This window comes from Anser anser (genome assembly GCF_964211835.1).
Source record: "Anser anser genome assembly, chromosome: 13".
In the NCBI taxonomy this organism is placed as follows: domain Eukaryota; kingdom Metazoa; phylum Chordata; class Aves; order Anseriformes; family Anatidae; genus Anser; species Anser anser.
The window spans coordinates 23652887-23665962 of NC_139734.1; the positions used below are offsets into that span (position 1 = coordinate 23652887).

The 13076-nt window shown below is 48.5% G+C and overlaps 1 protein-coding gene across 1 annotated transcript in view; it reads left to right on the forward strand.

Moving 5' to 3' along the window:
- Positions 1-13076, forward strand: part of ZC4H2 (zinc finger C4H2-type containing) — a 54614-nt gene that overhangs the window by 22932 nt on the left and 18606 nt on the right. The window contains exons 9-21 of the mRNA XM_083797338.1: positions 721-867; positions 1474-2108; positions 2292-2655; positions 4793-5999; positions 6321-6781; positions 6888-6989; positions 7524-7576; positions 7676-8598; positions 8784-8924; positions 9388-9522; positions 9606-9656; positions 9786-9845; positions 9946-12985. The gene's annotated coding sequence lies outside the window, so the exon portion shown is untranslated. The remainder of the gene's footprint in view (positions 1-720; positions 868-1473; positions 2109-2291; positions 2656-4792; positions 6000-6320; positions 6782-6887; positions 6990-7523; positions 7577-7675; positions 8599-8783; positions 8925-9387; positions 9523-9605; positions 9657-9785; positions 9846-9945; positions 12986-13076) is intronic.

Below are 13076 nucleotides of genomic sequence, written 5' to 3' on the forward strand. Positions count from 1 at the left end.
GTCTGTGGTTTAGGTACTTGATTTGTGTGAAACAGAGCCAGACTTTCCTATTAACTAGCGCCCTGATTGAAATTGCCTGTCGTCGGAGGACAGGAACTATAAATGGTGCTTGGCAATTTAAAATCTCTTGGCTTCTACGGAGGCTAACTTGCCAAAGTGAGTAGGAAGTAGCCTAAAGTTCGGTAAAGACGCTGAATAGAAAAGGTCCTCTTCTTGATGGGGAAAGAGCTTCGCAGAACACGAGCTCTGTTTCCCATAGGGCTCCCTACTTACCCACCCGTTCAGCGATTATTGCAGGCTTTGACTGGTCCCCTCAGGTCCGATATCGCACAAGCGTTGTGCCGCAGACGGTACCTTAGCTTACTTTCCATCTCGTGCTGCGTTACTTATACCCGCAGAAGACTTACTTCAGCGTCAAATAAACCCTGTGCGAAGCGTCCCCGACTCATGCCAGTGGGACCATCCCGTTGTGGCTGGTAAAATCCAGGAACAGGACGGTGCTTGGAAGAACGTAACCTATGGAGGAGCAGGCAACAGTCTCCTGTTAGGCAACAGGTTTTCGAGACTGGTTTTGCCACCCCTCCGCGCATTTTGAAGGAGGCAGTCCCTAAGCTGATGCAATCCAACTGCATCTAAGCTGTAGGTTGGTACTTCCGTAAGCTATAAAGGAACTTAACGTGTTGGTTTTTTTGTTTGTTTGTTTGTTTGTTTTAAATCGAGGCTCATGTGCATGCGTTTGGCTTGTCCTGATGGCTGGTGTAGATGATCGCTCACATGCCCCAAAGCTCCCTGTGCTGATGTTGGATCTGCCCCTCGGTAAAGGACGGCATCCCGTGCGTTCAGCTTTTCTTCCTTACCGTCTCGTATGTATGTATGTATTTACTTTTCTGAAAGAAAGGGTGGATATTTCATGGGTCTCTCTGTGAGCGTATCGAACCAGGCCGCAGTAAATATGTGTAAGCGAGTAGGCTGCAGCATGTGCTGGGCAGTATCGGAGTGCTACTCTGCTAGCAGTGGAGAGCCAGGTGAAGGTGTCTAGGGTAAGGGCTTGTTCTGCCTCAGGTTGAACGGAAAGTTTCTGAAGTTGAGCATCCCGGGGGATGTTTGTAGGACTGTTGTTAGACAATAAAAGTTCAGATGGCTGTCGACAAAGGGGATTTTGTTGGCTCTTTTAGATAGCTATACCTACCGAAGATTGAATCGGTTACAAAAGGTTGTAGTAACCTCGCAGTCTCTACGTTCTGTAGCGTCTGTAGCAAAATAAACTGGCAGATGAATAAATGAGCAGGTACAAATACACGTGACTCTACAGCTGAGATAAAATAACATGCAGTTTCTTCTGTGTTTTGTCTTTCAAAGCACATTGTTGCCGAGCGCCTGAGCTTTTTGCTCGCGTTACCGAGGCAAGGAATGGCTGCGCTTCTTCCCCCCTCATCCCTCTCTTTTTTTTTTTCTCCTCTCCCTTGATGACAGGGACTCGAAATGTTTTCCTCGGATGTCCACGTGAAAATTAAAAAAAAAAAAAAAGCGACGGTGAACACTGACAGAATTGGGTGACTTTTTCAAGGTAGAGGGCAAAGAACGTGGAAATTTCTAGTACGTTAGCGTTACTCTGTTAACAGAACCAACGTACACGCCACTTGCTGTTCCTAGTTTTTTGGTTTGGTTTTCCTTTCAGTAGTCTCCCCAAAGGCTCCACAAAGGACACCTTGTGTATCTTTTCTGTTCTTCCAGGATTCATTCGTCAGGAAAGACGACCGTGAAATCTGAGGGCTGTGGACGAGGGCTGTGGAACCATCTGGTAGATGGTTGTTGCAGTTGCCTTTGGTCACGTCATTCGTCCTTTTAGCTTGCCCTTTACTTTACCTTGAGTGGAATTTTTCTTGCCACGCTATGTTTGCAGTGGTAACATTGCTGCCGAGGTGTTTTTTGACTAAAAATGATCTTAACTGTAGTAGTGAATTCACAGCGTGTGGCTTTGTGTACTGACTCCCATGATCACAACTTTTTTTTTTTTTCCTTTGTCATAGATAGGAGAAAAGCTCTTTCCAGAGAGATGGAGAAGGAATTGATTATACCTCTGCCTCATCCTGTGAGACCGGAAGACGGTGAGTGACTAACTGTAAGCTGCAATTCTCAGGAGTCGCATGGCTAAGAGTCTCGGGTTCCTTCTCTGCCTGACCCCCAGGGCCTTAGGCACGGGAAATCTTAGGCTTAATGTTTTTCCCTATGAAATACTGTCACGCTAAGGGGCGTAGCTGACTAACTGTTACGGGTCTGGTCGGATTCAGGTTACTGAACTATCACGGTCACGGATTCACCAATAACGTAGCACGCCCTCGCTCTAGTCGCGTTCAATGAGAACTGTCACGGCTAGGAACAATGCAACGAAGGGCAGTTTATTACAGCAACAAGGACACAGGTTCTTTGGATCGCCGGCGATAAATTCACTGTCCGCAAAAGCAAGTGAGCACGCATGAAATACACGGGTACTCGTCCTGGCTATTAACGCATTAAAAGGCACAAAGGCTCTAGAGATTTCTGAGTTTCTACGGAGACGCCTGGTACAACCAAGCATTCAGATCTTACCCCACGGCATCCCAGTGCGGGGGGAAGAGAGGCTCAGCCCGTCGACTGATCCCGGAAGTCAGAAAGGTATCCTTCGTGATGGTATCTTCCCTAACATCCCCTTTCACTTAAGCCAATTTACATTATCCACCAATCTGTTCTCTTTAGAGACCAGTGATAGGACCCGTGGGAATGGTGTCAACCTGCAGCAGGAGAGGTTCAGGCTAGACATCAGGAAGAGGTTCTTCACTGAGAGGGTTGTTGAGCACTGGAACAGTCTCCCCAGGGCGGTAGTCGCTTCACCAAGTCTGCCAGAGTTTAAGAAGCATTTGGACTGTGCACTTAGTCATATGGTCTGAATTTTTGGGTTGACCTGTGTGATGCCGGGAGTTGGGCTCGATGATCCTTGTGGATCCCTTCCAATTCGGGATATTCTATGACTCTGTGATTATTTTCTGTCCCTTTTAGGTGGAGCTTGAGTGACTCTAGTCAGGCATATCTTGGTTATGATTTGTAAAGTTTTCTTGCTTTCGTTTAAAGCTATAGGGGTCTGAAAAATTCAGAGCGTGTGCTCAGTGAGGGGCGGTCGCAGCTTGGAGGCATGGAGCTTTTGGGATGGAGGTGTGGTTTGGTATTATAGTGATGATATAATGAGCAAAAGTTCACTAGAGTACAACGTTCTGTCAAAACCATGACAGGTGGTTGGCTCAGGGTGTGAGAAACAAAGTTGTGTTTTTGCAGTAGAGAATTACTTTTCTGTATTCCAAGGTAATCGTGTAGTCATAATAAGGAGAAATGCTAAGTAGATAAGTGAAGGGAATGAGGACACAGACTCCAAGATAGTTGAGAAATGGAGACCCTTTATTGTTCCAATGCCAGATATTATATAGCTTTCTGAACCAGCTACATGCACTGCACGCAGCTAGCGTGCGTAGTTACAGACTTCGGATTAGTGCATTCCTTTTGATCATGCATAGCCCTCTATAGGCCCGTCCGAGCCTAGCAACTTCTTACTGGTTCCCACTTTCTCTTACTCTAGCCTGGTTACCACTCTATGCCTGTGAGTAACCTTCTTCTTAACCGTTAGTGCACCGCTGTATCAATCAGCTCCAGTTTATCACCGAATGGGTCACCTGTAGATAAGTGGACAGTAGAAGGCCTCACTGTTCCAAAATAAGGTAGAAGCTTGAGAAAAACAAGATGAGCAGTGTGAGAACAGTAAAACAAAGATCACAAGTTCTCAAAACATAAGAAAGGAGAAATTAAAGGGTTGAAAAAACACAAAAATTGTACATACGTGGTATAGAGGAGCGTCGAGTAGCTTGTGAACCTGTAGTACTTAGCCAATGAGGAAACAGGGGAGGTGATCAGGCGTCGGGTAATAGGGAATAAAAGGTTATGATTTGTTTACTAAAATGCGTTCCTGATTGACAGGATGCCCGCCATTGCAATCACGAATAAAATAGCTTCACAGAAGATCCTGTCTGAAGAAAATTATTTGAGATTTTTCTCACAAGGATGGTAAACATGCAGCTTATCAGTCTTGGTGCGCATAAGAGCATCAGGTCACCGTCTCATCACAGAGCCTATCCGTGGTGTCTCCACTCTGCTCTACGCTCTGTACTGTTCCTTAGAGTCAGCACACCAAGTTCCCCTAGTGCAATAGCATGTAAAGTTGGAGGCCTAGGGAACGCTTAGGTAGCGCAGCTACCCTCCACCCTGAAAGCTTTTTCAATGCTGCACGTTTTCTTTAAAATGTGAATATTAGTTTAATTTGCCTAGTTACTTAAGGCAATTACTCCACAAGTACCAAAAGCGATATGGAGAAGCCTACTTCCAGCATCTCTGTTGGTAATAATAGCTTCATACTTGTGTGCTTATCCTCATGCCTTTTCCTTTCAAATACTGGAAAGGCAGAGACTGTTCAACAGAGTCATCTCTGATCCAAAAACCAAAACTCTGATTTCATCCCAAACTAATGCTGTCTGATGTCAGTAAAACTGCTATTACTCTCGGTCATCCTGGCTGTCGCAATTGTGCCTCTGTTGGACTCTGTCCAACCCCGTTGATCACCCCTGTCCCGCTCCCTGCCCCCCAGGTGGTTCTTCTGTCCCTCTGCCCTGCTGTCTGTCTGTCCACCCAGTTCCTCTCTTGCTGCTTGTATCCCACTTGTGCCCTTTTCCTTTTTCTTCCTCCTTCTGTGCCTCACAGCCCATTTCTGCAGGAGGCAGCTGTTCCCCAGGGCATGGATGCTGAGACGGACGGATGGACCTGCTGGATGCCTGAGCCCCGCAGCCCCCCAGGGGAAGGGGAGAATGTCTGGGCAGGGAGTTCTGCCGCAGTCTCCCTCCCAGGAGTCCTGCGTAAGAGTTTAATAAAGTTTGCTTTCCGGCTTGTGCTGCCCTCTGTGTTTGTGGACACTGTAAGTGGCTGTGGCCGTGCTGCTGGGTGCAGGTTCCTGGGTGTGGCGGGGGCAGGGGCTGGGGTGTTGGCCCTGTGTTTATTGTCCATGGGGGAGCCAATGGACACAGACAAGCGATCTGGGTGTGGGGGCCACCCTGCTGGGGAGGCTGCAGGCGGGGGGGGCAAGGGCAGCAATGGTGGGGGTAGGCCTGTGCTGTGTTTGCTCCCTGGGCCAGGTGTGCTGGGACTGGTCTGCGCAGAGGGAGTGATTGGCGAGCGTGACCTGGGCTGTGGCTGCTGCGGAGCAGCAGGTGAGGGAGGGCCTGGGCGTCCGTGGCAGAGGGGAGGGAAGGGTGTTGGGGCGGCTGGGTCCTGCGGGACCTGTGGCTGGGGTAGTAGGCGGCGGATCAGAAAGCACGGGTTTGACTCTGGGGCGGGGTGTCAGCTGGGTCAGGTGGCTGGGAGCGTCTTGCCCCACAGCATGCCGGGAGTTGTGGTCTTTGAGCTCCGGGCTTTTGATCGGCCACATTGGTTTCGAGAGCATGCTGCGAACTGTAGTTTCACGTTGCCGCTCAGCAGGGGGCCTTTTAGGATGGGCAGTTACTTCCTCCGTGCCCGTGGAGCGGGGTGCTTTTTCTTGCCGTTCTTGTGTGGTGTTCCACGCGGCTCCCGCCGCTTCCCTTAACGAGCAGACGGCCTGGGAAGCCGTGCCTGCCGTTCTGTTTCCGCCCATGCATGGAGCAGGGTGGCGCGGCGGCGCCTGGTGTCACCTGGTGGCCGAACAGCGAGCGGTGCTGTAGGCGAAGAGGCGCTGCGGTGACGCGTCGCTCTCTGCTCCCGCCTGCTGGCGAAAGGGAGGTACTGCAGACGGAGGAGATGCGCATGCGCTGTAGCAACTGCCAGGCTTCGTGCCCCGTAGCATGCCGGGAGTTGTGGTCTTTGGGTTTTGAGCTTCCTGCCGGCCATGTTGGTTTCCGTGGCATGCCGGGAAATGTAGTTTTTCACATTGCCGCTCAGCTTCCTAGTGGGTAAGGGCACGTTGCTCAGGTAGTTACTTCCTCCCTGAGACGACATGTAAAAGTAATTCTTGAAAAAGTAATTCATGAAAAGTAATTCTTTTCCCATGTTTTGTTCATGATGTTTGTAGTGTGCCTTTTTATGTATGTGTTTGGCCTGGAGCTGTCCTGCCTGGCAATTAGTGATGGTAGCTAATGTGATGGTCCAACAGTGCAATAATACATTGTCCTGACTCTTTTGGGAAAGACATCTGGTCTGTCTCTGGGCGACTACTCAAGCTCTGGGTGAGTACTTAAGGGCAGCTGGCACAGTCTTTTTTTCTTTTTTTCCAGCAGTAGGTAAACCTTAGGAGGAGCCGGTCAAAGGAAACAGCACTTTCTGGAACTGTCAAGTTCTTGTTCGGCAACTTGGTGACTGGTTTGATCTGCCTTTTCAGATGTAAAGGCAAGCGGACTGCTGTTTTGAAATGATAAAATTAAAAACATGAAGTTTGTCAAATGTGGCAGTGCCTGTTTGCAGTCTGTTTATTGCTTTTGCTAGTGGTAGGTAACACTTCTGAGGAATCGGTCGAATGAAAGAGCACCTTCTGGAACTGTGAAGCTCTGCGTTGGCAACTCGGTGACTGGCTTGACCTACTGTCCATTTCCAGAGGGAAGCGGAAAGCTGTTTTGAAGGGAAGCTGTTCTGAAATTAAAAAAGAAAAAAAATAATGGCGCTGCTCTATGGCACCTGGAGGACCACCGCTCTGCGTGACAGTTAAAAGAATGTGATTTGGAGATGGAGAGCAGCAGAGGTAAAGCAGCTGGGAAGAGAGGTATAAGTATTGCAGAGGTATTGCAGTAGGTAGGTAGGCTGTGGTTATGAGGTGCCTCAGGGTGTGCTTTGTCTTGTTTCTGCAGTTCCCTCGTGCAGCCGTGGAGAGGTGAATTCCCCATGTTGTGGAGTGGTGCAAAAAGGTGAGAGGGTTGTCAGCCCGGTCAGTTTCCTTCACCAAAGCTAAGGTAAGTCTTTCAGGAGAAACAGGCTGATTGCCTGTGCTGCACTCTGCACGCTGTTGACCTAAGCCAGACCAAAAACAGGGCTGCTGTTCCTCCTGCTCTCTTTATCTCTTCTCATGCACGGCCCCTCCCATTTTCCACATGATTAGGGCAGGCATTCTGCCTGGGCTGCTCTTTGGGGGTAGGGGCTTTGTTTTTCCTTCACTCAGTTGCAGGGTTCTTTAGGTGGGTCAGAGCCTATGGACTGATGCATTTCAAATTGAGACCGGTAAGCCCATCTTTTTGAGGTAACTAGAAGGGTCTGTTAGAGCAAAGCTGCCAGGTGCCCCCCCACCTTGCAGGTGGCTGCCAAATGCCCCCCCCCGGCCTTGCAGGTGGCCGCGTTTGAGCTTGGATCTACTTTCCAGGTACAGAGGCAAGTGGACTGGTCTTTTGAAATGATAAAATTAAATATAGGGTCACCTGTGGTGTTGAAGGGTGGGTGGTAATGCTGGCAGCTGAATGTTTATCTTTTGACCGTGTTTTCCTTTGTTCAAGCTGAAATGCAGTGCGCAATACAGGACGTTGCGACCTGAGCTACCTCAGGCAAGGTGAGCAATGAACAGAGGTAGCAGTTATTTTTGGGGTGCGGTTGTCACTGCAGTTAAGTTATTACAAAAAGTAGAATAAAAATCCATTTTGCCTTTTAGAGGTGCTCTAGGTGGCTTGAGACCAGATGGAAACATCTGCCTTGGGGGTTAGGTGAGTGGGTGAAGTAAAAGAGCGGTTGAGAGTAACTGTCCTAGGGGTGCTGTGGCTTTTGCTGCTGTGGTTCCTTTCTCTTCTGCTTATCAGGTGCCACAGGCAAGGCGGACTGTGGTAGTCTTTGGAAAAGGAGCAAAGCAGGTCACTGGAATGCTGTTTGGTTCCTGAGAAAGGTGTTGCAGAGGAAAAAGGTGGTCTGGCGTGGCAGCTCCTGATGGTGGTCTTCTTCAGTAGGTGAAGCGGTGCCTGAAGCCCCATCCCGTGTGTCTGCGTTTGGGTTGGGGTTGCACCTTGGTGAGTGTAGGGATAGGATTTAAGCTGGTGCAGCAGAGGGCCAGGCTCCATTGTCCTGTAGTGTGTTTTGACCCATCAGCATAGCCTTCTGGTTTTCAGATAGCCTACTCAAGTACGTGATTTATGCTGCGAGTGATGTTATTACATGGAATTGATCTTTTTTTCTGGTGTGTAATCCGTTATGCTCCTAGATTTTTCTTCCTGTATAAAAACAACGGTTTAAGCTGCTTGCAGTTGAAAAAAACTTCAGTTACTTGCTTGGTCATATTGTCCTTTCAATATTCAAAGCTGCAGCAAAAGCATGGGTATTGTTGCTTCTAGAAACACCCCAGTTGTCTTGTCTGCAGTCTGCATGCTGTTGAGCTAAACCAGATTTAAAAAAAAACAACAACACAGTAAACAGAAACAAGAAAGAAACCACCACAGCTGCTGCTGCTTGTGCTCTTTCTACTTTCTTGTGCTTTGCCCCTCCCCTTTCCCAGGTGATTGGGTTTGGGTGCTGGGCAGGGCCAAATGGTATATGAGCCCCAGGTATGCCATTAGGGAGTTCATTGTGCCTGGGCTGCTCTTTGGGGTAAGTGCTTTGTTTTTCCTTCAGTCAGTTGCAGGGTTCTTTGGGCAGGTTGGAGTCTATGGATTTCTAGATTTTAAGTGCTTGGAAATCACTTACTAGAGGGATATTTAGCAGAGGTTGCTGGCTCACTTGTTTTTGGGATGGTGGGATCCACTTGTGTTTTTGGGTTATATTTGAATCTCTAGACGTATGAAGGCACTTGTGTAACTCTCCAGAGGACTAAAAAGAGCTTGATTACACACTACAAGAGGCTTGACCACGTAGGCGCAGTATTACCAAGAGACTGAGCAGGGTCGTATCAGAGTTACCTTTTTCATCTATAAAGGGTAAGTCTGTGATTAGCCCTGCTGGGGCTGCTGTGTGTTCATGGCTTTTTGGCATTTGTGGAGCTCAGTTGTTTTTTTTGTGTGTGTATGTTCTTTTTTTTTTTCTTTTGAGAGCCAAATAGTGTGTGTGCTGAGCGTGGTTGGCAGGAGGAGGTGGGGAATTGTCTGGCAGGGGAGCTGTTCAGGACTGGTAGGTTTGGTTTCTAGGAGCGTGCGGCATCCTTCCTGTGCGATGCCGCTGATTGTTGGGCAGGAATGTTCCAGCTCGTGTGTCTTAAACAATGTAGCTTGTGCAGTGTGTGTTGTGTGGCCCGGGCAGAGTTTGCCGCGGCGCTGTGAGCGAAGAATCTCAGTTCGAGCTGGTGAGCAGCTGAAGCAAAGGAGCTGGGAAGAGAGAGGTATTGCAGCAGGTACGCTGTGGCTGTGAGGTGCCTCAGGGTGTGCTTTTCTCTTGTCTCTGCAGGGGCTTCATGAAGTCTTGGACGGGGAAATGCCCGTGTCACAGAACAATGAGGGAAGGTGAGAGTTTTATCAGCCTGGTGATCCCTGATCTGAAGCGAAGGGAAGACATTCAGGTGTTTCCCTCTGAGGGTCTGAGGTGAGGCTGTTTGGGACAGAGGAGCAGCGTGGCAGGTGGAGGCTTGCAAGCACAGCGGTCCTTTTGTCCTTCTGTGTTCCCAGGTGGCATGGGTGATGGTGGCCGTTCCTTTCGAGCTTGGATCTAACTTGCAGGTACAGAGGCAAGTGGACTGTTGTTTTGAAACGAAACCATTAAATATGGGGTGACTTCTGTTGTTGAGGGATGGGTGCTAATGCTGTCAGCTGAATGTTTGTCTTCTGACTGTGTTTTCCTTTGTTCAGGCTGAAACGCAGTGTGCAGTACAGGACGTCACGACCCGAGCTACCTCTGGAGTGACTCTGGTGAGTGATGAACAGAGGTAGCTGTTATTTTTGGGGTGCGGTTGTCGCTGCAGTTTTTTTAACTATATCAAATAGAGTAAAATTCCAGTTTCTCTTTTAGAGGTGCTCTAGGTGGCTTCAGAGAACGGGTGGAAGCATCTGCCCTGTGGGGTAGGTAAGCGGCTGAGGTAAAGGAGGGGATGAGAGTAACTGTCCTGAGGGTGCAGTGGCTTTTATTACTGTGGTTGCCTTCTCTTCTGCTTATCAGGTGCCACAGGCAAGGTGGGCTGTGATAGTCTTTGGAATAGGAGCAAAGCAGGTCACTGGAATGCTGTTTGGTTCCTGAGACAGGAGTTGTAGAGGAGAAAAGCTTTCAATAATCAAAGCTGAAGCAAAAAAAAAATAAACCACAGCTGCTGCTTCTCCTCTTTCTCCTTTCTTGTGTTTTGCCCCTCCCCTTTCCCAGGTGATTGGCTTTGGGTTCCAGGGAGGGCCTAGTGGTCATTGAGTCACAGGCATCCCATCAGAGAGCTCATTCTGCTTGGGCTGCACTTTAGAGTAGATGCTTTGTTTTTCCTTCAGTGAGTTGGAGGTTTCTTTAGGTGGTTAAGAGTCTATGGGCTGATGCGTTTCCAAGTAGAGACCCGTACGCCCATCTTTGTGAGGTAACAACTAGTAGGATCTGTTAGAGTAAACCAATCTAGTAATAGGTGCCTGTATTGCATGCAGCTCTTCTTCAGGTGAGTAATTGTTATAGCGTGTTTACGGATAGGATGGCAGTGTTACTTTGTGTGTTTACTTTGTGGTTCTGGGTCCCTTATGATTTTTGCCGAATTGCGGGGCTTACTTGTGAGTCTTTGCCTGTATGTCAAATATTATACGTCAAATATTATCAAAGTTACAACCTTGGTGGCAAAGTGATGGAGCAGGGTTTAGGAGATAAGTATCATCGAAGCTCCCTGTGTAAGCATGTGTCTGAAAAGAGCAGCAGTAGGCCTGTAAGGGGTAGTCTTTTTCAGGGTTAGGGACAGTTTGTTATAGTTTTGGAGCTTTTGCCTGTGGTTTGTGTGGCTGTAGAGTCTTTAGACGTTGCAGCCTTCTAGATTTTCAGTGCTTGGAATTCAGGTAATAGAGGCGTGCTTAGGAGGTGTTGCCGGCTAACCCGTTTTTAAGAAATGGTGGGGTACGGTTCCTCGACCGCATAAGCACGGTAGTATTACCAAGAGACTGAGCAGGGTCCCCTTTTTCATCTGTAAAGGGTAAGTCTGTGATTGCTGCCATCTGGGCACATTTTCGTGCCCATCACTGCAGTTAGTTTACTACATCAATTAGAGTAAAATTCCAGTTTCTCTTTTGGAGGTGCTCTAGGTGGCTTCAGAGAACGGGTGGAAGCATCTGCCCTGTGGGGTAGGTAAGCGGCTGAGGTAAAGGAGGGGATGAGAGTAACTGTCCTGAGGGTGCTGTGGCTTGTGCTGCTGTGGTTGCTTTCTCTTCTGCTTATCAGGTGCCACAGGCAAGGCGGACTGTGGTAGTCTTTGGAAAAGGAGCAAAGCAGGTCACTGGAATGCTGTTTGGTTCCTGAGAAAGGTGTTGCAGAGGAAAAAGGTGGTCTGGCGTGGCAGCTCCTGATGGTGGTCTGCTTCAGTAGGTGAAGCGGTGCCTGAAGCCCCATGCCGTGGAGCCTGAGTACGCCTCGCTGAGGATGAAGCCTGCTTTCCAGCAGTTTCCAAAACTGTGTTGAGGCTGAAATGGTGTGTCTGTGTTTGGGTTGGGGTTGCACCTTGGTGAGTGTAGGGATAGGATTTAAGCTGGTGCAGCAGAGGGCCAGGCTCCATTGTCCTGTAGTGTGTTTTGACCCATCAGCATAGCCTTTTGGTTTTCAGATAGCCTACTCAAGTACGTGAATTTTTCTGCGAGTGATGTTATTACATGGAATTGGTGATTTTTTTTTTTGATGAGTGATCTGTTATGCTCCCAGATTTTTCTTTCTATGTAAAGAAAGGTTTGAGCTAATTCCAGCTGAAAAAATTTCAGTTGCTTGGTCGTATTGTTCTTTCAATATTCAAAGCTGCAGCAAAAGCATGGGTATTGTTGCTTCTAGAAACACCCCAGTTGTCTTGTCTGCAGTCTGCATGCTGTTGAGCTAAACCAGATTTAAAAAAAAAAAAAAAAACACAGCTGCTGCTGCTTGTGCTCTTTCTACTTTCTTGTGCTTTGCCCCTCCCCTTTCCCAGGTGATTGGGTTTGGGTGCTGGGCTGGGCCAAATGGTATATGAGCCCCAGGTATGCCATTAGGGAGTTCATTGTGCCTGGGCTGCTCTTTGGGGTAAGTGCTTTGTTTTTCCTTCAGTCAGTTGCAGGGTTCTTTGGGCAGGTTGGAGTCTATGGATTTCTAGATTTTAAGTGCTTGGAAATCACTTACTAGAGGGATATTTAGCAGAGGTTGCTGGCTCACTTGTTTTTGGGATGGTGGGATCCACTTGTGTTTTTGGGTTATATTTGAATCTCTACACACTTGTGTAACTCTCCAGAGGACTAAAAAGAGCTTGATTACACACTACAAGAGGCTTGACCACGTAGGCGCAGTATTACCAAGACACTGAGCAGGGTCGTAGCAGAGTTACCTTTACCATCTCTAAAGGGTAAGTCTGTGATTACCCCTGCTGGGGCTGCTGTGTGTGCATGGCTTTTTGGCATTTGTGGAGCTCAGTTGTTTTTTTTGTGTGTGTATGTTCTTACTTTTTTTTTTTTTAAGGCCAAGTAGTGTGTGTGCTGAGCGTGGTTGGCAGGAGGAGGTGGGGAATTGTCTGGCAGGGGAGCTGTTCAGGACTGGTAGGTTTGGTTTCTAGGAGCGTGCGGCATCCTTCCTGTGCGATGCCACTGATTGTTGGGCAGGAACGTTCCAGCTCGTGTGTCTTAAACAATGTAGCTTGTGCAGTGTGTGTTGTGTGGCCCGGGCAGAGTTTGCCGCGGCGCTGTGAGCGAAGAATCTCAGTTCGAGCTGGTGAGCAGCTGAAGCAAAGGAGCTGGGAAGAGAGAGGTATTGCAGCAGGTACGCTGTGGCTGTGAGGTGCCTCAGGGTGTGCTTTTCTCTTGTCTCTGCAGGGGCTTTGTGCAGTCTTGGACAGGGAAATCCCCGTGTCACGGAGCAGTGAGGGAAGGTGAGAGTTCTATCAGCCTGGTGATCCCTTATCTGAACCAAAGGGAAGACATTCAGGGTGTTTCCCTCTGAGGGTCTGAGGTGAGGCTGTT